We start from the raw sequence: 22,557 nt of genomic DNA, 5'->3' as shown, positions 1-22,557 counted from the left end.
GGTTTGTTTGTAAGTTCGGTCTTTTGTGTAGTCATTTTCCTGTTCGTGAGTTCTGCGTTTTATGTAAGTTCGCATGTCCAGGTTTGTCTACTCCGTTTTGTTGTTTTGTTAGTTTATAGTCAAGTTCGTGTTTTCGTCTTTTCTGTAAATAAATATGTCATCACAACCCGCTGCGCCTTGGTTCAATCACTACTCCTCCTCTTCGGTTGAAGAGGAGGAGGACTACCGTTACAGAACCACCCACCAAATAACCAGAACCAAGCAGCGGTGTAACGGGAGGAAGGGACAACGCAAGAAGGAGGAATGGACATGGGAGGATGTTTTGGACGGTAAAGGTTGCTACACATGGGAGGAGATCCTGGCTGGAAGAGATCGCCTCCCATGGGAACAGCTGGAGGCACTGAGGAGAGCAGAGGCAACCGGAGAAGGGAACCGGCGTTATGAGGGGACGCGTCTTGCACGGAAGCCCGAAAAGCCCGAGAGTCAGACCCAAAAATTTCTTTGGGGGGGGGGGGCACACGAGGAGTGTGGCAAAGCCGGGTAGGATACCTGAGCCAACTCCCCGTGCTTACCGTGGGGTGAGAGGGCGTCGTACTGGTCAGACACCGTGTTATGCGGGAAAGCGCACGGTGTCCCCAGTACGCATGCTTAGCCCAGTGCGGGCTATTCCACCTCGCCGCACTGGTAGGGCTAAGTTGGGCATCGAGCCGGATGTCATGAAGCCGGCCCAACGCATCTGGCCACCAGTGCGTCTCCTCGGGCCGGCATACATGGCACCAGCCTTACAGATGGTGTCCCCGGTTCGCCAGCATAGCCCAGTGCGGGCTATTCCACCTCGCCGCACTGGCAGGGCTACGGGCACCATTCAACCTGGTAAGGTTGGGCAGGCTCGGTGCTCAAGAGCACGTGTCCTCCTTCACGGTCCGGTATACCCGGTGCCACCTCCAAGTACCAGTCCACCGGTGGCAGCCCCCCGCACCAGGCTGTCTCTCCGGGTTCTCTCTCCAGCTGCTCCCACCTGTCCAGCGCTGTCAGAGCTTTCCTCCTCTCCAGCGCAGCCAGTGCCTATACCACGCACCAGGCTGTCTCTCCGTCTCCTCCCTACAGGTCTGCCAGTCTGCCCAGAACTGCCCGTTTGTCCTGAGCTGTCAGAGCTGCCCGTCTGTCCCGAGCGGTCAGAGCTGGCTGTCTGCCCAGCGGCGCCTGAACTGCCCGTCTGCCCAACGCCGCATGAACTGCCCGTCTGGACCGAGCCTTCAGAGCCGTCCAGCCAGGACCAGCCAGAGCCGTCCAGCCAGGACCAGCCAGAGCCGTCCAGCCAGGACCAGCCAGAGCCGTCCAGCCAGGACCAGCCAGAGCCGTCCAGCCAGGACCAGCCAGAGCCGTCCAGCCAGGACCAGCCAGAGCCGTCCAGCCAGGACCTGCCAGAGCCGTCCAGCCAGGACCTGCCAGAGCCGTCCAGCCAGGACCAGCCAGAGCCGTCCAGCCAGGACCAGCCAGAGCCGTCCAGCCAGGACCAGCCAGAGCCGTCCAGCCAGGACCAGCCAGAGCCGTCTAGCCAGGACCAGCCAGAGCCGTCCAGCCAGGACCAGCCAGAGCCGTCCAGCCAGGATCTGCCAGAGCCGTCCAGCCAGGACCTGCCAGAGTCCCTCAGCCAGGACCTGCCAGAGTCCCTCAGCCAGGACCTGCCAGAGTCCCTCAGCCAGGACCTGCCAGAGTCCCTCAGCCCGGACCTGCCAGAGTCCCTTATCCCGATGCTGCCCCTTCATTTAGGTGGGTTTAGTTGGAGGGTGGTCATTGGGAGGGGGATACAGAAGCGGGGAGTGACTATGGTGGTGTGGGGACAGCGTCCGGAGCCTGAGCCACCACCGTGGTCAGATGCCCACCCAGACCCTCCCCTAGACTTTGTGCTGGTGCGCCCGGCGTTCGCACCTTAAGGGGGGGGTTATGTCACGTTCCTGACCTGTTTTCTCTTGTTTTGTATGTGTTTTTTGGTCAGGACGTGAGTTTGGGTGGGCATTCTATGTTGTCTGTTTCTATGTTGGTTTAAGGGTTGCCTGGTATGGCTCTCAATTAGAGGCAGGTGTTTGGCGTTCCTCTAATTGAGAGTCATATTTAGGTAGGTTGTTTCACAGTGTTCGTTGTGGGTGGTTGTCTCCTGTGTCAGTGTTTGTCGCACCATACGGGACTGTTCGGTTTGTTTGTAAGTTCGGTCTTTTGTGTAGTCATTTTCCTGTTCGTGAGTTCTGCGTTTTATGTAAGTTCGCATGTCCAGGTTTGTCTACTCCGTTTTGTTGTTTTGTTAGTTTATAGTCAAGTTCGTGTTTTCGTCTTTTCTGTAAATAAATATGTCATCACAACCCGCTGCGCCTTGGTTCAATCACTACTCCTCCTCTTCGGTTGAAGAGGAGGAGGACTACCGTTACATATGCACGCTCAAATCTTCTGTTTTTTTGGTCTTATTTCTTGTTTGTTTCACAAAAAAAAATATTTTGCATCTTCAAAGTGGTAGGAGTGTTGTGTAAATCAAATGATACAAACCCCCCAAAAATCTATTTTAATTCCAGGATGTAGGGCAAACAAATAGGGAAAATGCCAAGGGGGTGAATAATTTCGCAAGCCACTGTATTGGTGTTGAGAACAATGTGGCGGAGGCAGCAGCAGAGTTAGGAGACAGGAAAACAGCACTTGCCCTAATTGTCTAAGAAAAGTGAGGAGAGAGGAAACCCCAACTTAATTAAGTCTGTAATCAATAGCCTAACTGTTAAATGTGCCTGGCTTTATAAATCATCCAAATATACTGTATCTACAGAAATAAGACAGATCCTGCTTTTGTTTGAGTGTTTGTTTAATAGCCTACTGATTCCATGCCTCAGCCTTAGGCAACCACAACATGTTGGATAAAAAATGTACAGTTCAAAAGTTTAGCGTCACTTAGAAATGTCCTTGTTTTTGAAAGAAAAGCAAATTTTTTGCCCATTAAAATAGCATCAAATTGATCAGAAATACAGTGTAGACATTGCTAATGTTGCAAATTACTATTGTAGCTGAAAACGGCTGTTTTTATGGAATATCTACGTAGACGTACAGAGGCCTATTATCAGCAACCATCACTCCTGTGTTCCAATGGCACATTGTGTTAGCTTATCCAAGTTTATAATTTTAAAAGGCTAATTGATCATTTTTGAATGGTAGTGTAAATGTTGCAATTCTTCAGCCATTCCTGAACTTAAGACCAAAAACAAGCTACATTTGAACACTACCAAAACAAATGATCTATTTATCCTGTCTCTTCGCGGAAAAATCTGAAGAGCTGGGATGGTTGTATCCCCATATATATATATATATATATATATATATATATAAACATTCTATTGGTTGCAAGAATTTTGTATAATCATTTAAATTGAAAAACTCCGTTTTGAATCCAGCGTTGTTTTATGTCAGTTCATAAACCATGTGCCATTGAATCGGTACATCGAAAATCTCTTCCCAACTATTTTGCAATCTATACGGCACACCTGTCAATGTTTTGATCCTTAAAGGAAACTGGTATACTTTTTTATTTATCACAATTTTCTTTAGCCAATTTTGGTCTTTAATACAGAGCTGACAGACAAGTTCCGTACTTTCTCCCCCTTCCACTTGCCTCTTCTTTTTTTGCAGTAATGCTGCAATTAGTTGGTTGTGATTTTGAGTAGAGCAGACATTTCCATATATTTTTATTAGCTGCATGTGTAAAATAACTCCACCAGTCCTATTTATGATATAATTTACAAAGATTATACTTTATTTTATCTAAAAGTATTTTTTATATATATTTGAGTTCAACCATAACATTTGTTGCAATAGTTGTTATTTTCCAGTGAATTACACTGAAATTGCAACTAACTTTCTATGGCTTGTTTTAAAAATAGCAATATTTTGGAGATTATTTCATTTTCAAATAACCGAAAGTGAGAAGTTGTAATATGAATAAAGAGAAAAAGGCCATTCTTGATCATGGGGTGAGACATCCTTAGTAATTTGCTAGAGAACCAGTTCGGATTTAAGTATAACTTTTGAATGGCTGAAGCCTTTAGTGACTGTTCTAATGCTTTAATATTGAATCATTTCTGCCCTCCAAATTCATATTCATTATATAACTAGGCCCGTTTAATTCCAAATAAAATAGATTTTTTTCTCTCTCATATAATTTTAAAAAACAAGTCACTAGGTGTAGGCAAGGCCATAAGCAAGTAGGTCAACTGGGATATGACTAAGAGTCAATCGGGGGGATTTTTCCACAAATAGACAGGTATTTTCCTTTCCACGGTAGCAAGATCTAACTGTCTATAAAAATGTATTGTAATTAGATAATTACTTTCTTTCGGGATATGAAAACCGAGTATTAATGATGAACTACACGGTAATGTAAAAGTTACATTTTTTTTGTGATCCAATACATAATACAGTACACTTGTCATAATTTGGTTGTAATCCAGAGAGGTTAGAAAAAGTATCTAGATCATCTATGAGGCTGTGGAGGCATCCAAATTGTGTATTTAAAAGAAAACATGAACCATCAGCATACAACTATTGTTGGATCTGATTATAATTGCTAACATTTCAATGGCCATAATAAATAGATATGCCGATAGTGGACAACCTTGTTTAACTCCTCTTGACATTTTAAAACTTTCTGAGAAGTAGCCATTATTTACCATTTTACACCTAGGGTTACTACGCATAACTTTATCCCATTTTATAAGAGATTCTCCAAAATTGAAATATTCCAGGCATTTATATATAAATTCCAGTCGTACTTCATCAAAAGCCATTTCAAAGTCTGATTGTTCTGTTGCTAGTGTTGTTTACATTGTTCCAAACGGTCAGAAAAGTTATGTTGTATTCTAACAGTACCTGTTGGCACACACAATATGCACGAAGCGCTTGCTCCTTACCTTCTTTTTCTTGATATCCAGTATTTTCCACAACAATTCAAATGTATTCCACACATCCGACTTCCCCTCTAAGCAACCAGTAAACATTCCCCTGTTTCGAGTTTGTCACTTCCTCTATATCCATTTTGCTGTCACATGTGTTAGGAGTTTGTTAAAACCAATTAATTGATGTGATTATGATATACTATAAGTCAGACCCTATTGGTCATCTGCATGTGATGCATACATGTGTCACGTAAGGAGAGCAAGTGTTGAGGGATTAGGAATTTTTTCCTAAACAAATGAGGGATTTCGGTAACAGAACTTTTCAGTCAGAAATGGCAGTAATTATGTTGTAGCTTCAGCAACATGGACAGCGCAATAAACACTGTTGAAGTTCAGTGGTGGTGAGTGCAGCAGGGAGGAGAGACAACGGGTGCTAGTCACACAGTCACTCGCTGTCATTTTTTTGAACACAGCCCAGCAAGTCTGGGCACAATCAAATCAATGGCGGTCGGCCTCCTTCTAGTCATTTGTGTGTCTTAATTATTTAATCAAACAGTGTTCCTAAAGCATCAGACAAACTCAGTGCATATAGTTGATTTGATTAAAACACATAGGATGTGTGTATATATGGAAAAATACACAGGCGACTCTCGGTCGACCAAGATGTTTTTTAGTCGGGGACAGCCCTACTGGGTGTGCATTCACTAATGCTTTGATGTCCCTTGTCAATGTAAATTATATTTAGATTTCAAAAACAAGGAAGCTGTGCTTTTGTTCCTTTTCATAATGTAATATAACAATATATGCCATTTAGCAGACACTTTTATCCAAAGCGACTAACGGTCACCCTTGTATACATTTTACTATAGTAAAGTATGTTATATGAATATGTTAACTCCACAGACTCACAAGATCTCATGTAACAAGGGTAGTTAAGTTATCCCTAAAGGATACCATTATCAAGGATGTCCAAATGGATACAATTGCCTACACTGAGTATACAAGGTGAAAGCTATGATCCCTTATTGTTGTCGCTTGTTAAATCCACTTCAATCAGTGTAGATGAAGGGGAGGAGACAGGTTAAAGCCTTGAGACAATTGAGACATGGATTGTGTATGTGTGCCATTCAGAGGGTGAACGGGCAAGACAAAACATTTACAGTAAGTGCCTTTGAACAGGGTATGGTAGTAGGTGCCAGGTGCACCGGTTTCCTGTGTGAATCAAAAATAGTCCACCACCCAAAGGGCATCCAGCCAACTTGACACAACTGTGGGAAGCATTGGAGCCAACATGGGCCAGCATCCCTGTGGAACGCTTTCGACACCTTGTAGAATCCATGCCCCAATTGAGGCTGTTCTGAGGGCAAAGGGGGGGGGGGGGGGGGGGGTGCAACTCAATATTAGGAAAGTGTTCCTAATGCCTAATGTTTGGTATACTCAGTGTATATTCCTACTGTATGTGAAGGCTCCAACTTGTGGCAAAACTAAATTCCTTTATTAAGTGCTCCTGCACTTATGTGTACATGATTCCTTCTAAGCCGCTGCATGAGTGCTCATTGCTCAACCCCTATTACCCAGACCATACTATACATCATGAACCATGGTTATGATAAATGTGCCCTCCATCCAAGAACCAAAACAAACAGTCAGCTAAACATCGCTTCCAACACATAATTCCATCTAAGCAAGTCTATTGACCAAACTAATAAACAAAAAATAGCACCTGAGAAAATAACCATCTCTCTCTCTGAGTGGTTGGGGAAAGGAGCCCCACCCTGTTCACAACACTGAGAACAAAAACAAACTCCCTCCAAGGAGCCTGGGCAAATACACACGCTCCAACCAACAGAGACAAACAACAATAATGTCAGAGGATCTACTGGGAGACTGGGCTATTGAACAGCAGCTTTAACACAAACAAGGTTGAGAATATGTATGTGTGTGTAACACAGAAAAAAATATATATAGAGAGAGAGATAGAGAGAGCGAAGATAGAAAATAATTCCCCCATTCTCAGGTCATCTGAGTCATCGAGGTAACAGAAGTCAATCTCATCATCTATTCGTCTACTATGTTTTTTGGACAAACCACATCTGTACGATTTCATTTAGGTTAACGCCTTTCCTTTCAATATGCAATATTGTATGTTTCAACTCAACATTCAAGGGACTCTAGTCATGAATCTAGGTTAACAAAGCTATTATCTACAAAGGTAATGTGTCCTCATGAGAAGCTCTAAATCCTCAAGGCCCTCCACAATCACCAGCCTTGAGCACCATGGTTATGTTTCAGCCTACTGTAAGCCTAGTGAAGGGGGAGCTGTAAACCATCCACACAGTTATTCTTTTGATAACTGTTTCAATGAGGGAGAGATCCTATTTGACCCAGTAAATCAAATTAGTAGTCAAGATGTTGACTAGTCTGTCCATCAAATACCTTCATGTGTAACATCTTCACTTGACGTAGCTCTCCATCTCAGACATTGTCAAATGTATGACTAATAATGAGACAACAATTTACATTTTTACAGTACTGCCCAAATGGTCCATCCAGGTACGTTGTGGTGTACCACAGCGAGGGATATAGGACAATGATCCTGTTCTACTGTCTTCCACTGGTACCTTACAGAGACAAAATATTTGTAACAGTAACCTCCAGACTTTCATCTGTGTTCATCAGAGTAATTGATCCTCTCCTAGAGAGCAGTGTATCTGATAATTACAGCTCCCCTATTACCACCCAGCTGGTAAATACATATCAAATAAATAAGCAACAACCAGTCAATTAAGAGCAGCATGTTTTAATCAGGGTTCTAAACCATGTTTTAATCAGGGTTCTAAACCATGTTTTAATCAGAGTTCTAAACCATGTTTTAATCAGGGTTCTAAACCATGTTTTAATCAGGGTTCTAAACCATGTTTTAATCAGGGTTCTAAACCATGTTTTAATCAGGGTTCTAAACCATGTTTTAATCAGGGTTCTAAACCATGTTTTAATCAGGGTTCTAAACCATGTTTTAATCAGGGTTCTAAACCATGTTTTAATCAGGGTTCTAAACCATGTTTTAAGTACTAACATCTAATGCAGAAGAAGACTAGACAAAAAGGGGACGTTCAACTTCAAAGTGAAGTTACATCAGTTTCGTTTACTTAGAACGTTTCAATGTGCATAATTTTGCTCAATCGTTAAAAACATGCTCTGATAAGGTAATTAATATTCACCTCTAATTAAAGGTGTTTTAATTGTGAACACGGTGCCAGGAAACATGGGAATAACAGTGTTGTTCAATCTCAAAGTAGTAGTTCAAATAAAACAGGTCCTTTTCTTGAGAGGAGAGATGGAGAGCAAGAGAGAACATTGTTTAATTCAAAGGCAGAGAGAAAGAGTGCTTTAACAAACTGTCAACAAAATCTGCATTGCTGCTCTCCCTGTCTGCATACACTCTCCCCTGTCTCTCCTCAAGCCCACAGTGCTGCCGGCTCAGATCTGAGTACTCTAATGGCTTATCACATCGTGAGCGGCAGGGCTAAGCTGGAGCGATGCGCCTAAAACATGATCAAAGCACAGAAACTTTCCGCCCAGCACTGGTGATGGAAGAGCAGGCCCTGCCATATTATGTTTCTTGTCAGGGAGAGGCTGCCAAGTGAGAATACACCAAAGACGCCAAGGCTGAGGCTGGCTCCCATAGAGGTGCTCTGCTCCCTAGGCCTTAATGCACATGTAGTGAGAAATACTATGGCAACATACAACATACAGTTTACAATTGGCTCATTCATCCCCCTCCTCTCCCCTGTAACTATTCCCCAGGTCGTTGCTGCAAATGAGAACGTGTTCTCAGTCAACTTACCTGGTAAAATAACGGTAAAATAAATAAAAAAAAATACAACTAGTGTTTCTGGTGTTCTGAAGGAGGCATTACTGCTTATGTTTGGGTGTTGTTAATTCTCACTGACAGGCAGCATAGCAGATCCCAGAGTAGTGAGGAAGCATCAGTATGATGAGAAGGACTGTTGTCCAATAGGCAAAGACCTTAAGGTGAAGGCAAGAGACCTCGTACATACACGTGCCTACACGTACAAACACACATACACACAGGCCAGCTGAGAGAAACAGGTGTAGAGGTCTCGCCTGGCAGCTGAACACAGATTGTAGCATATGGCTGGGCCCCTGATGTCTGCCTAAAACTGTTTGCTGCTTAGGCCTACCTGTGAAACACCCAGAAGGGAGGCCAGGTATCTCCAAGCAAAGTTAGAGATATTTTGCTGGGGAAATTGTCCCCCAAAAAATCTGAATTTCGGTAAATAGTGCATTCTTACAAAAACATGGGCAAGACAAAATTAGCTTGTGCTTCAAATACCAAAATAGGGTTCAGTACATTAGCCAGCCCAGATTATTATATGAGTATATAGTCAAGTTCCACCTTTGTCCACTTCAAAACAGCCCATCACAACTGGATCAGCAGCGATTCTAAAGACTCAAGTTCCATATAGGCCACATGGTGACAAGTCAGCATGATCCAGCCACTGGTATAGAGAGCATGCCTCAGGTCCAACGTATCTGGACCTTGAAACCTGCACAGAGACAAAGGGCATACGTGTCCCTCCCAAGCATTCAGTCATTGAGAAGAGCAGCAAGCAGGGACCAAGGCCACCACTCAACAGGGAAAACAGGCATAGGAGAACCTTCACCTGGAGAAGTGTCTCTACACTCTTAGAAAAAAAGGTTCCAAAATGGTTCTTCGGCTGTCCCCATAGGAGAACCCTTTTTTATTTCAGGTAGAACTAGGCTTGGGCGGATTACCATATATTCCGTATACCTGGGTATTTGGAAAAAACCACGGGAAGGTTTTTAATACTGTCAATACCGTTGAAACTATTTCTTAAGTTCTAATCTGTAGTCAACTTGTGCAAGACGTTAGGAGATAAAGCAGATTGCGTTCTTCATTTCACCTGTCACATCATTTTACACTATGAAGCTTACCGTAGTTCCCCAGAACAGTTGAGTCAGTCACGTGTTTGTTTGTAAATAGCACAACGGGAGAAAGCGGGAGTTCAGCTGGGTATTTGATTTAACTTGCTAGTTAGCTGAGACGGGGCATCATATAGTGTTAGCTTTCTACCGTGTTTGAGAAGTCAAAGCGCTTTGGAGTAGTTATCTGTACAGCTGCCACTGCTGCTATCTTGATTTCCTTGCTTTTATTTTTTCTCCTCTCTGTTCTCGGCCCGTCAACTCCTCCCCAATATTCTCCGAGCAGAGCAGGCAGGGCCGTTGCCCTAGCGACTCCAGTGTCTCTCGTTCACATTTGCTTGTAAATGTCCAAACTCACCAAAAACCACATTCGGTAGCTACTACCTATACTTCTATAACTTTATGAGCTGGATTGCCTGTCTTTGCAATTAGTTAATTTTTTATTTGTGCTCATTAGCATATTTCGCTAGCAGCCTCTATTGAAATTCGCTAGAAGTTTGTGCTAACGTTTTGTTAACATTCTGGTAATAGACGCCCAATGGGCAATTTTTTGCGTTTTTAGCACCCCTTTGTGTACTACGACAGTAATACCGTAAATCACAGGATGAGAGAAGGGCAGTATAACGATATGAAAAATCGGGATTACGCCCAACCCTTGGTAGAACCCTCTGTGTAAAGGGTTCTACCTGGAACCCAAAAGGGTTTTACCTGGAACCAAAAGAGTTCTACTTGGAACCAATAAGGGTTCTTCAAAGGGGACAGCTGAAGAACCCTTTTAGGTTCAAGATAGGTAAGAGTGTAGACTCATTACCAGCCAAGAAGCCTGGGAATAAGGAAATGTGCCACCACAGCACACATCAGTGCGCATATTACATGAAATACTTCACATTGGCTATGAATGCATATCATCACGTGACCACTACAACCTGCATGGAAAACACAAAGGTAAATAGTGCCGTGTAACAGAACATTACAGAAACATCTAGATCTGTTCAGTAATGAGAAATTAAGAGAATATCTCTGGATATCAGAGGGGGCATACTTTGGTGTTTTTAAAAGTCAATTTCCTAGAAAGTCTCACCACTGGGAGCAGTGTTGTGAGGTTCCCTCTCTTGACGCTAGGGGTCAGATTTTTCCCAAGGTAAACGGACTATTTCTCAGGTCCAGATCGTAGAATATGCATATAATTTACAGATTAGGATAGAAAACACTCCAAAGTTTCCAAAACTGTCAAAATATTGTCTGTGAGTATAGCAAAACTGATTCTGCAGGCGAAAACCTGAGAAAATCTAACCCGGAAGTGATTTTATTTTATTTTTAATCTGTGTTTCCTGGCCCGTCTTTCTTCCATTTAAAGGAGTATCAACCAGATTCCTTTTCAAATGGCTTCCTCAGGCTGTGACCAGGCTTTAGACATAGTTTCAGGCTTTTATTTTGAAAGATTAGCGAGATTTTTCAAAACTAGTCAGGTGTCCTCTGATTAGTTCCTGTGCGCGCGAGAGGGGTAGCTCTCCATTTTCTTTCTCTCTTTTATTGAATAGGTTACGGTCCGGTTGAAATATTATCGATTATGTTTGTTAAAAACAACCTGAGGATTGATTATAAAAAACATTTGACATGTTTCTACGAACATTATGGATACTTTTTGGATTTTTCGTCGAACGGAACGAGGCTTTGGTTTTCTGAACATAACGCGCAAACCAAATGGCATTTTTTTGTTATAAAAGTAATATTTATCGAACAAAAATAACATTTGTTGTGTAACTGGGAGTCTCGTGAGTGCAATCAATTGAGTGAGTGAGTGCAATCAATTGATTGATACACTCACAAAAGTTTGGATTGCTTTCGCTGCAAAACATATTTTCAAAATCTGACACGATAGGTGGATTAACAACAAGCTAAGCTGTGTTTTGGTATATTTCACTTGTGATTGCATGATTAGAAATATTTTAAGTAATATTTTTGAATCTGATACGTTTGGGAATTTTCTTCTGCCTTTCAGGACCGGAACGAGGCTGTAGTTTTCTGAACATAACGCGCAACCCAAATGGCGTTTTTTTGTTATAAAAGTAATATTTATCGAACAAAAAGAACATTTATTGTGTAACTGGGAGTCTCGTGAGTGCAAACATCCGAAGATTATCAAAGGTAAGCGATTAATTTTATTTATTTTCTGACTTTCGTGACCATGCTAATTTGGGGCTAGCTGTTGTAGCATTGATTGATACACTCACAAAAGCTTGGATTGCTTTCGCTGCAAAGCATATTTTCCAAATCTGACACGATAGGTGGATTAACAACAAGCTAAGCTGTGTTTTGGTATATTTAACTTGTGATTGCATGATTATAAATATTTTTTGTAATATTTTGCGCCCTGCAATGCAGCGGTTGTTTAGGAAAATTATCCCGCTAAAGGGATCCGTAGCGCAGAGAAGTTAACCTGTGTGGCTCCTGACTGTGGACCCCTGGATCAAGGAGAAACCCACCCAAGGGTCTGATCCCGCCTCAGTTCATCTGTCAACCCCACAGCTGGCAGAAAGGGATCTGTGACAATCGGGCCAATTGGGCACATAATCTGAGTCCTATTCCAATCAGCCCAGGTCTGCAGCTGATGGGTCGGACATGGATATGCTGGCCTGAGCTCTGGCCTGGGGGGCACATCTCCATTCTCCACTATGGAAGAGGTATACTACAGTATGCCCACCAGACGGTCACTTTGGATTGGAACCATGACAATTGTAACCAATGCATTAATGGTCCAGAGAGGTTGGCAGATCGGTCTAATATTAACTAATTTACCGCCTGGTGTTGTTACCAGGCAGGCTAAAACTCCATCCCAGCAAAACATGCTTAAATTTCAGGTGGCCTTGCCTCCCGAGTGGCGCAGCGGTCTAAGGCACTGCAGTGCTTGAGGCGTCACTACAGATCCGGGTTGGATCCCGGGCTGTGTCACACCCAACCGCGACCAGGAGACCCATGAGGCGTTTGGGGAGAGTTTGGCCAGCCGGGATTTCCTTGTCCCATCGCGCTCTAGCGACTCCTGTGGCGGACCGGACACATGCACGCTGTCACGGTCGCCAGTTGTACGGTGTTTTCTCCGACACATTGGGGCGACTGGCTTCCAGGTTAAGCCAGCAGAGTGTCAAGACGCAGTGCAGCTTGGCAGGGTCGTGTTTCGGAGGATGCATAGCTCAACCTTCACCTCTCCCGAGTCCGTACAGGAGTTGCAGTGATGGGACAAGACTGTAACTACCAATTGGATACCACGAAATTGGGGGGAGAAAAATGTATTATAATAATACAAACAAAATATCTGCCCGTCTTTTCAAACAGCTCTTACACTAAAAGGGCATTATCATAATTTCACAGTATTACTCCAACCTCATAGTGTGGAAATATATATAAAACACAGGAAAATCACATTTTTGACTGCACTGGGCCTTAAAAAACTGATGCAATCCTAGCAATCTTTAAATATATCTCACATCTCAGATGCCCATCGAGGTTTGACTAGGCTAGTCAGCGCTACAGCAAAATGTGTGAAAAAAATCAGCAATGACAATGTACATATTTTAATATATATGAGAGGTGTTGAGATTTGCACTGGCATTTGCTTTCTTTATGAGTAAATTAAGCCTGAAAGTAAGGTTTCACTCAGTCATTACGCTCTCTACTCCTACACACTCCTGCGAAGTTTTCACATCTCAATGCAAACCGACACTACTACAGAGAGAGTAGTTTTCAGCCGTAGACACATTGAAACGGCTCTTTCATTAATAGTCTTCCATTCTAGTATGTAAGTGAACTGATTTTTAAAAATTTCCTTTTAATTGATTATTGATGATAAGCAAGTGAAACAACATAATTGTCTCAGTTGGGCATCCACCAAAACAAAATAATAGAGAAGCCTGTATGATGTTCAGCAGTGTTTCCCAAACCAGGGTTTGCCTGATTTGAAAATTAAGTTGCGAGAGAAACTCTGAAAATGTGTTGCTTGGTTCATAGAACCACAGTTACATGAGTAACCTCCGATATCAGCTAAATGCGATTGAGACAAACAGAGCGGTTTCTGTTTTCTTCCTACATATATGGCTCTACAGTGTTTCCTCTGGAAAATTGTGTAGCAGTGGGGGGAAAAGGTCGCAGGGGCGGGTGCGGTTGAAGGGGAGGTCCTGCCCCCCTTTTTGGGGGGTTCCGGGGTCCCCCCAAAATGTTTATGTAGAAGGGCTGAAAAGCTCAGTTCTGTTGACTTTTTAAAAGGACATTCTATTCCAAAATGAATGAAAATAAAATATTGCTGACACCATCTAAAATATAATTTCCACCTCCAGAAATTAGCCCAATAAGATATTATTATTAGTTTAAATTATGTTAACATATTGGACCATGCAATTTCCTATGTATGGTCCATATTATCAGGTATCCTATTAGCAATAAGCATTATCACCTGTAGCCCAACTAATGGAGCATAGTGGCTATAAATAAATAGGCTGAAGCATGGGGTTGCCTATCTGCATTTACCCTATTGGTCTAATCATTAGCTAGATCCCAAATGTAATATTTTAACTAGTTAGCATCCTATTGATGAATTTTATGTCTCCAAAAACGTGCATAAATACAGTGAATATAAGGTAGGCCTACATTAGGGTAACTTGGGATAACCTGCCACCCGGTGTAACATGCCCCCTGCCTGTACTTCTCACAGAAACCACTTAATGTTGCCACTACTCTTGCTCAACAAAAAATGTAATCCATCTCAAGACCTTTTTTTTATGTCACTCCCCAATTACCATTGAACGCAATGATGGTGTTCTTTTCTACACAGATGATCATACACAATTATTGCCTGATGATCTTCTGAACTTCCCAATACCTTTCCAATACATTTTAGTCACTTCAAACCATACTTCCTTCAGATTGAAGATCTGTCAGACGTATTTGTAATTGACTGCCATAGCCCCAAATAAAAAATGTAACATTGGCTGTTGATTCCATAAAATTATTTTGAGGTAGGGTGGCATTTTACCCCAAGTTACCCTACAATTGACCCATGTTACATTTAGCCCCACTGTCCCCTATGCACTCACAGCAAATTGCAAAGCAGTAAAGTGCTTATCCATGACCCTGCTAAAAACTCTGGGTTTAAAATGGTGCAGTTCGCGCATATTTAGGAGTTGAGAAATAAATAAAGTAGGAATGGAAAGCTGTGATTGCCTTCTTTTTAACTTATGCCTTTAAAACTGCTGTTTTTCTCCACGATTGCAAGAATTATTGTGGATTGACTGCTTGTCAGAATGCATGTTTCACTCCCTATGGCACTCGTAACTTGAATGCGCCTCGAGAGGAATATTTATCTCGCATAGAACACACAACAAGCCGACTAGGTAAATAGATAAACTATTCTACTATGGGGTTGCCAGATTTTTCTAATCATTACTTGTTTTGTTTAGCATGGCGGCAATGATTTTGCAGTGGCGCAGCGCCACAGTTAAATGACTGCAGCTTAAACACTGTGGCTCTAACTTTTGAACGGTTTAAACTATAAGCTATTATGACCCTTGGAACAAGTATGTCTTCTGTTTCCCTCTAAAATGCTCAAAAGCTGCGCATGACTCGTTAGAACAGAGTGGACAGGACTGGAACCAAAACAGCCTGGGGGAAAAATAACATTATCATTTAAAGCAATGATGGTGTTCTTTTCTACATAGATGATCATACACAATTATTGCTTGATGATCTTCTGAACTTCCCAATACCTTTCTAATACGTTTTAGTCACTTCAAACCATACTTCCTTCAGAATGAAGTACTGTCAGACTTATTTGTAATAGACTACCATAGCCCCAAATAAAAAATGTAACATTGGCTGTTGATTCCATCCCTTTTTGTATATGGTGGAGTCTTGATTTCGTTTTTTATATATTAAAATGCGGTCACAGGACAAAAACGATTGGTAACCCCTGATGTACAGTATAACATGAAATATTAGGGCTGAGAATTGCCAAGGACCTCATGATACGATATTATCACAATACTTAGTTGCCAATATGATATGTACTGTGATTCTCACGATTCTGATGATTATATATCTATTGCAATTTAATACTGCAATTTTATTGCGATTCAATGTTCCAAACATATTGCTCGCCATGTCTGCTGCAGAAGGACAAGAGAGAGCCATGAGGAAACAAGTTTTGATCAGTCATGGAAATAAAGGTGCTAAAAACATGTTGGCTCACCATTTAAAAAGAAGATAGAGAACAAGTTAGAGATGGAGAAATACCGGAGTTCTGACACAGGTTCAGCCGACAAGCACTAGCTAACGTTAACTACCTAGCAAAATGAGAATCTATACTTGGAGTCATAGAAACAATATAATATAGTCAAAAGGGATACTACAAAAAAAATCATCACTATGAAATATACATGAAAATGATATACAAACTAAACTGGCAACTGGTAACAAAATAGCAGCTAATGACTTCCCAAAAAATCAATGCAGTGAAAAAATAATGCGTGAAATAAACTAAATTCATATGTCCAGTCTAAAATAACTCCTTTTTATATCTACAATTTTGTTAAACTAAAGCCAACCAACTTCTTTCTTTATCATGCAACGATAATCAATTAATTATGAATAATTAATTGATAGTAATTGCACACTTCCTTTCTTTCCCCGTTACCAGTGACATTTTGTCAACCTTCCTCCCTTTATTAAGGACAGATGACAGAGGAAGACATTAATTAATGGTTGGCTGAGTTAATGGCTGTCCTGAGCGTGTGCAGTCTCCATGGAGACAGAGGAGTCGTTCCGAGCTCACCTAAAGCCGTCCACTCCCTGACCAATGGCCTGGCAGCCTGGCATGGAGAGCACAGTGTGCCAGGGGCACGGCGCAGAGAGGCAACAGCTGCCTGGGCACGCCACAGGGGGTGGGACACACTAACCTTTACCCTGCAAATATTGTCCTGCTTCCCTTTGTTAGCCATTCCATTAGAATGCAATAGCATACTAATAAATACTGTTGGTCCACTTGTCACAGTTGTGCTACTTAGCATCCCACTATTCATTCTCTAAGCCTTTCCTGTACATTTAAGACCAATCTTAATGTGAAAATGTGTGAGTCACATGAGAAATTCATGGTGTGAATGTTCCGACAGTGAGATGATGATAAATACACAATTAAATACACAAGATACATAGGGGAAGTTATTCATAAGTGGTACCACTTTAAATTATTGTAATCTGTGTTAAGCATTAATTACAAGATAAATCAAGCAAATACCCTAATACCAGTCCTAGTCTGGAAACTCTACGTCTGGAGTTTACTTTGTGATGTGTGATTGTGTGCATTTATTCTGGATTTTCGTTTTTCTTTTTTCGTTTTTCTTTCACGCACACATGGATTTTGTACTGTAGATATGTGGTAGTGGTGAAGTAGGGGCCTGAGGGCGCACAGTGTGTTGTGAAATCTGTGAATGTAATGTTTTTAAAATTGTATAAACTGCCTTAATTTTGCTGGGCCCCAGGATGAGTAGCTTGGCAGCAGCTGATGGGGATCCAAAATAAATACAAATACAAAAGACCAGGATGTGCACACTCACCTCAATATGAAATGGATGACAGGACCAACCTGTCATTAGAAGCATGTGAGAAAGTGTAATCAGCAGTAATACACAACACCACTCTAATTATTGTCTTTTTGGAAAGCATTCTGTGACAGTGAAAGACAAGCTAAAATAAATAAATTGTAGGAAGTACATTTTCAAGCATTTTGTTGTTTTAATGCGTTCTTTGTGATATTATGAACACAATCTCAAATAGCAGAAATTACCACAGTGAGCTTTTTCCAAGTTGTTTACTTGGGACTGATATTGAAGCAGCACTGCAGCAGATTCCAGGTAATAAATATGAACGCTTGCCCTAGATTTAGGGAGCTCATACGTGCCTAAAGGGCAATCAATATGAGTGACATTGGATCATACAACAAATGTGGAAAGCAGTTGTACACACAAAACACTATCCTGATAATGACATGTTTCATCGAGCACCACACATTGTCTGGGCCGTAGAGTTTCCAGACTACGTAGTGTGAAACCTCATTCCCACATTGGGACAAAAATAACTATTATTATCATTGAGCGAGGGCACAGTCAGTTTACAGGCACTCCATACCCAGCACTGGTCATTTCAGTGTGTGTTCACAAATAGTGAGCCCTCAGATGAAAGAGCAAGCCCGTCCACTCCGGGATGGGAGTCCTCCTCAGACTGATTGCATGAGTGGCTAATTTACTATCTCACCAAGTTAGCCACAACTCTCCAAAAAGAGGACCCAAAACAAATGCCTGTGTATGTATTGAAGAGGCCAAACTGAAAATATGGAATATGGCTTTTTTCAGTTGCAATAAGGGGCAGAGAAAGTACTGTAGTTTGATCTGGTGTAAAGCAGTGTGAGAGGACATGGTTAGTGTGTTCCTGTCATACTTGTCATGGGTTGAAGAATCAGCAGGAGAACAAAGGCTGGGGCTCTCTGGACACTGGCTGTGTTAAACACCAGAGCAGGAAAGTTGCAAAGAAAGTTCACCCTGTGCTTTTTAAACCTGGGCCAGCATTTGCAAAGGTTCATTTCTGCATAAGTGAGCACACAAACCCCAGTGCCTGTTCAAATAGTCTGTAGCTCTCTCTCAGGCAGATCATGACAACAGCCCAGCAGCAGCACTGTTTGATCTTCAATGTTTTCCTTAATCTGGGTTGTCAAGGTTCGCTTGTTGGAGGCTGTTTACTTTACTTCTCCTACAAAAGTTTTTTTTTCTTCCTCAGACAATGACTAATCCAAAGACCAACGAAGAGGGAGCTCTGCCAATGATAGATGTTAAAGCTGCAGTTGCCTTTTATTTTTTAGATAGTTTTAGCTCCAATGGTGCCAGCTGCAGATTCGGTTCAGATTCTTTATTAATATCTAACTGTTGTGTGCTTGTTGTGTTCCCTTTTAGCTTAGGGAAACAATCATGCTCAGTATATTTCTACAATTATTCAAGAATTATAATACACCCTGTCTGCAGGTTATAGTTTGTAGGCCTAGTTATTTTATTTGCAATAATTATGATTTTATATACAAAAAAATAATAATGAGTAAATAATAGAATATAATACAAAATAGTATAATAACTGAAGACACTTAAAAAATACATGACATTAAGTGCAAACAAAATAAAGTTTTCATTTATCTACGTTAGTTCATTACATTTAATTACCTAATTATATTTTGTTAAGAGATCAAAATACTATAGTAGATAGGGTATTTGTTGTATAGAAAACATAAGTCATTTATCAGTTCATGTTCTAATTTCACCATGCCAGAAGGTGATGGGCCTCGCATTAGCTGGTGCGGTGGAATATCTTCTTGCAAATAAAGATGCATAGCCTAATTTACTACAACCTAAACCCAATCAAGAAAGTGTTGTCAAACTTTCAGCCTCCAACCACTAACAAGTCAACAAAGTGGGATAGTACTTGTAGTGAATAATATAAGTCTAGAAAATATGCTAAGAGATGCTTAGAGTATAAAACCAGTATTCAATACAATTGTAGTTCACTATAATGACGTTATAATAATATTATAACATTATTATAGTGATTTGCAATTATGAGAGTAGTCTACAGACATGCAAGTGCTACAGTAACTACCAAATCTTGGTACATATTTGGTTATATCAATGCACATGATTGAACTATCAAAAGTATTGCTTCCCACTCTGTAATCATAAGAAATAATAATGTGTCAAAATGTGAATCTACAGTGAGTCTGGTCCGTCTTGAAGAGTTTGCGGAAGGTACCACGTGGGGAAAAGCACCTTATCCCTGATTTTGGTCCAAAGAAATCACCGCACTAAACTTCCTCTCTCCATTCAATAAACTCATGTTGAGTTACAAAGTGTATACACGGAGTATACCAAGAGCATGGTTTCACAAAGTATAACTTGCACTTCTTACTTGATCTTCTGTTAAAGGATATTTACCCGGGGTCACAAACATGAGAAAATAAGTGAGCAACTACCGACCTAACTTCTAGAAAAGTAGCAAATGCAGTGTCTCTTCTAATGCTGTATCACTGAGCCTTTCGAAGAGTATACACGGTTTGCAGCGCATAGCACAAAACATCAAACAGTATTTCAGCTCTCATGTCATATTATTGGTGTTGTTTATTAGTTCATTTCGCCATAGAAACCATTCTAAAAAAAACATTGGCAAACAAAGACAAACTCCATGTGAGCAAACTGAAATAGTAGAATCAATGTCTAACGAGACAACATTATAATACGATAAACTTACCCAATCGACAATGGTAGGTGCACGCAGTAGACAATTCTGTGCTAGAGATAATGAACTGTACACGCGATCTTGTGTACCAAGTAAGCATGCAATATTCACACTGTAAATACTACCAACATTACTCCGCTTGGGGGACTAACTTTAACTGCGAGGATACATCTCTGCTGCATTCACGGAGAGCGCTGTTACCCGTAAAATAATCTAGACTTCACGCCACGTTCTGTCTCGAATACGAGAGCGAGCTCTTTCTAATGTTATTACATTTTAATTCGCATTGAAAGAAAAAAATTATCGCGAATTTGGATGTTATTTTCTGATGTTCCAAATCCGTGACGTCATATCCACCTGCTGGGTAAACAACATTCATTGTAGATCTTCACAGAATTTTGACAGAAGTCATATATTCGTTACCACTTACAATACACAGTAGTAGCCAATTCAAATGATGCATGCAATTTTGGTGAGAGATGTAATGATGCATTAGTTTTAGCAGAAAGGCTCGACACCAACGGCTTGTCATGAAGTAAAAATGTCTAGATGTAAGCTAGCTAATTACAATTGATGCAGAAAGTTTTCTTTTCTTTTTTCTGCACTTTGTCCAATGGAAGGAAGGAGTTCGAGAGGTTAAAGTTCGATAGAAACCAAACTAGACTCCTATGTCTCAGCCTTAACTTTGTTGGAAAAATGTTTTTTTTGTCCCATACTAATAAGATATATATTAATTTAACTTCGCTTATAGCATGTGCGTGGCGACACTCCACAACACAAACTATATAGCTATATTTTTGTAAATTGTTGCGTTATACATTCACTTCACTAACTCCTTCCCCTATATTATAAAGTGCATTATTAGTTACTTCAAAACATATGTTATAAGCCTGTAATAACTGCCTTCAGCGACCTGCCTGTGAAAACGCAATGTTCCCCCGTTTCAGCTCGATTTACTGTCACTGAAGGACTTAAGACATTATGGCAGTAATTAAAATGTCTGTCATTTGCCCCCTACAGAAGAGAATTATCATGGGTCGGTCCAATAGTCCAGTTAACACTTGTTGAAAAGCAACATTAATTTAACCTCAATAGAAAATATTTTAAGTCTCTTTGTCCTTGATCAAGGTCTGCAAAGCATCGTTGATTTCTTTACAAAAGAGTAAATTTATCATGGCTGCATCTAGGTGGCACAACATGGCTGATGGGTTTTCTTAGAAACGCTGTTTCTTTGGTGTAGAGCGCCACCCACTGACAGCAGTTGAAGCCGTTACTGTCTTCTTACTCCTCATATGATAAAACAGTAAACAGTGAATTATCACTTTAATAACCAAATATCTAAGTTGTTAGTCACACAAAATGTTACATTCTCATGTAGACATCAAGTCTATGCCTGTATAGGCCATTCCTTAAATGATAGAGCTCTCTGCAGCTGAAAGTCACATTGGAGTTTAACAATCCTGAAAAAACACAAAGCTATATAGTAAAGAGTACTGGTGACATAGTAGAGGTGTATTGTTATCACATCTGGTCATAGTGGATATTCTGCTAGTAAAGAAGTTGAGAAGAAACAAGCAGCCACAATGCATTGGAGAGACACATCAAACCTGGCATGGTTAGCATGACCAGACCACAGGGTTGTGTTCAATAGTCCTCTGCTCTTCTCTCATACAGCCACAGAAACATGCAAGCGTGGGATTTGTGTTTGGTCCATGTGAAGTCCAACAACTGCAGTCAGACAGGGTGTAAAATTAGAAATAATCTTTTGTCAATGAAGAAAACATACAACAGACAAGATTATGTGTAACAAATATACAGTACTTTACACCCAAAATACAAACAAAAAGAATACATAGAATAATATCTATGGATACCCCTTAATACTGGGGAATAGGGAAATTGACTAAATGAACTATTCCAACATAGGATATTATAAATAAAAAGATAGGGGAGGAATCATAGATTAAGTTAATTCAAATTCACACAACAGCACATCTTGCACTGGAAATTAATTTTGATCCTGAAAACAAAAGCTGTTTGATCAATCAGACAATGTTTATGGTGAAATTAATCTAGTTTTGAAATTGATTGTCACATGCACTTACCTATTTTCCACACTATGGGCATGATATAACTCTGCCCACAGATTGACGTATAGCTCTATGCATAGAGTTGATCAGGCTGTTGATTGTGAACTGTGGAATGTTGTCCCACTTCTTGTCAATGGCTGTGCGAAGTTGCTGGATATTGGCGGGAAGTGGAACACGCTGTTGTACATGTCGATCGAGAGTATCCCAAACATGCTTAATTATTTTATACATATATATATTTTACCTTTATATAA

At 41.0% G+C, this 22,557-nt stretch overlaps 1 protein-coding gene across 7 annotated transcripts in view; it reads right to left on the bottom strand.

The window, feature by feature from the left end:
* LOC139556251 (forkhead box protein P1-B-like) overlaps positions 1 to 20,701 on the bottom strand; it is a 247,220-nt gene extending 226,519 nt beyond the window's left edge. For 2 of the 7 annotated variants that reach the window (XM_071369964.1, XM_071369984.1), the window contains exon 1: positions 20,226 to 20,569. The gene's annotated coding sequence lies outside the window, so the exon portion shown is untranslated. Of the gene's footprint in view, positions 1 to 20,225 lie in introns of all 7 variants that reach the window. The other 5 variants (XR_011671095.1, XM_071370018.1, XM_071370029.1 and 2 more) reach the window with 5 other exon arrangements.
* Positions 20,702 to 22,557: the final 1,856 nt, after the last annotated feature.

Source organism: Salvelinus alpinus, chromosome 2, assembly GCF_045679555.1.
Source record: "Salvelinus alpinus chromosome 2, SLU_Salpinus.1, whole genome shotgun sequence".
NCBI lineage: Eukaryota > Metazoa > Chordata > Actinopteri > Salmoniformes > Salmonidae > Salvelinus > Salvelinus alpinus.
This window is presented reverse-complemented; position numbering and strand designations above follow the sequence as displayed.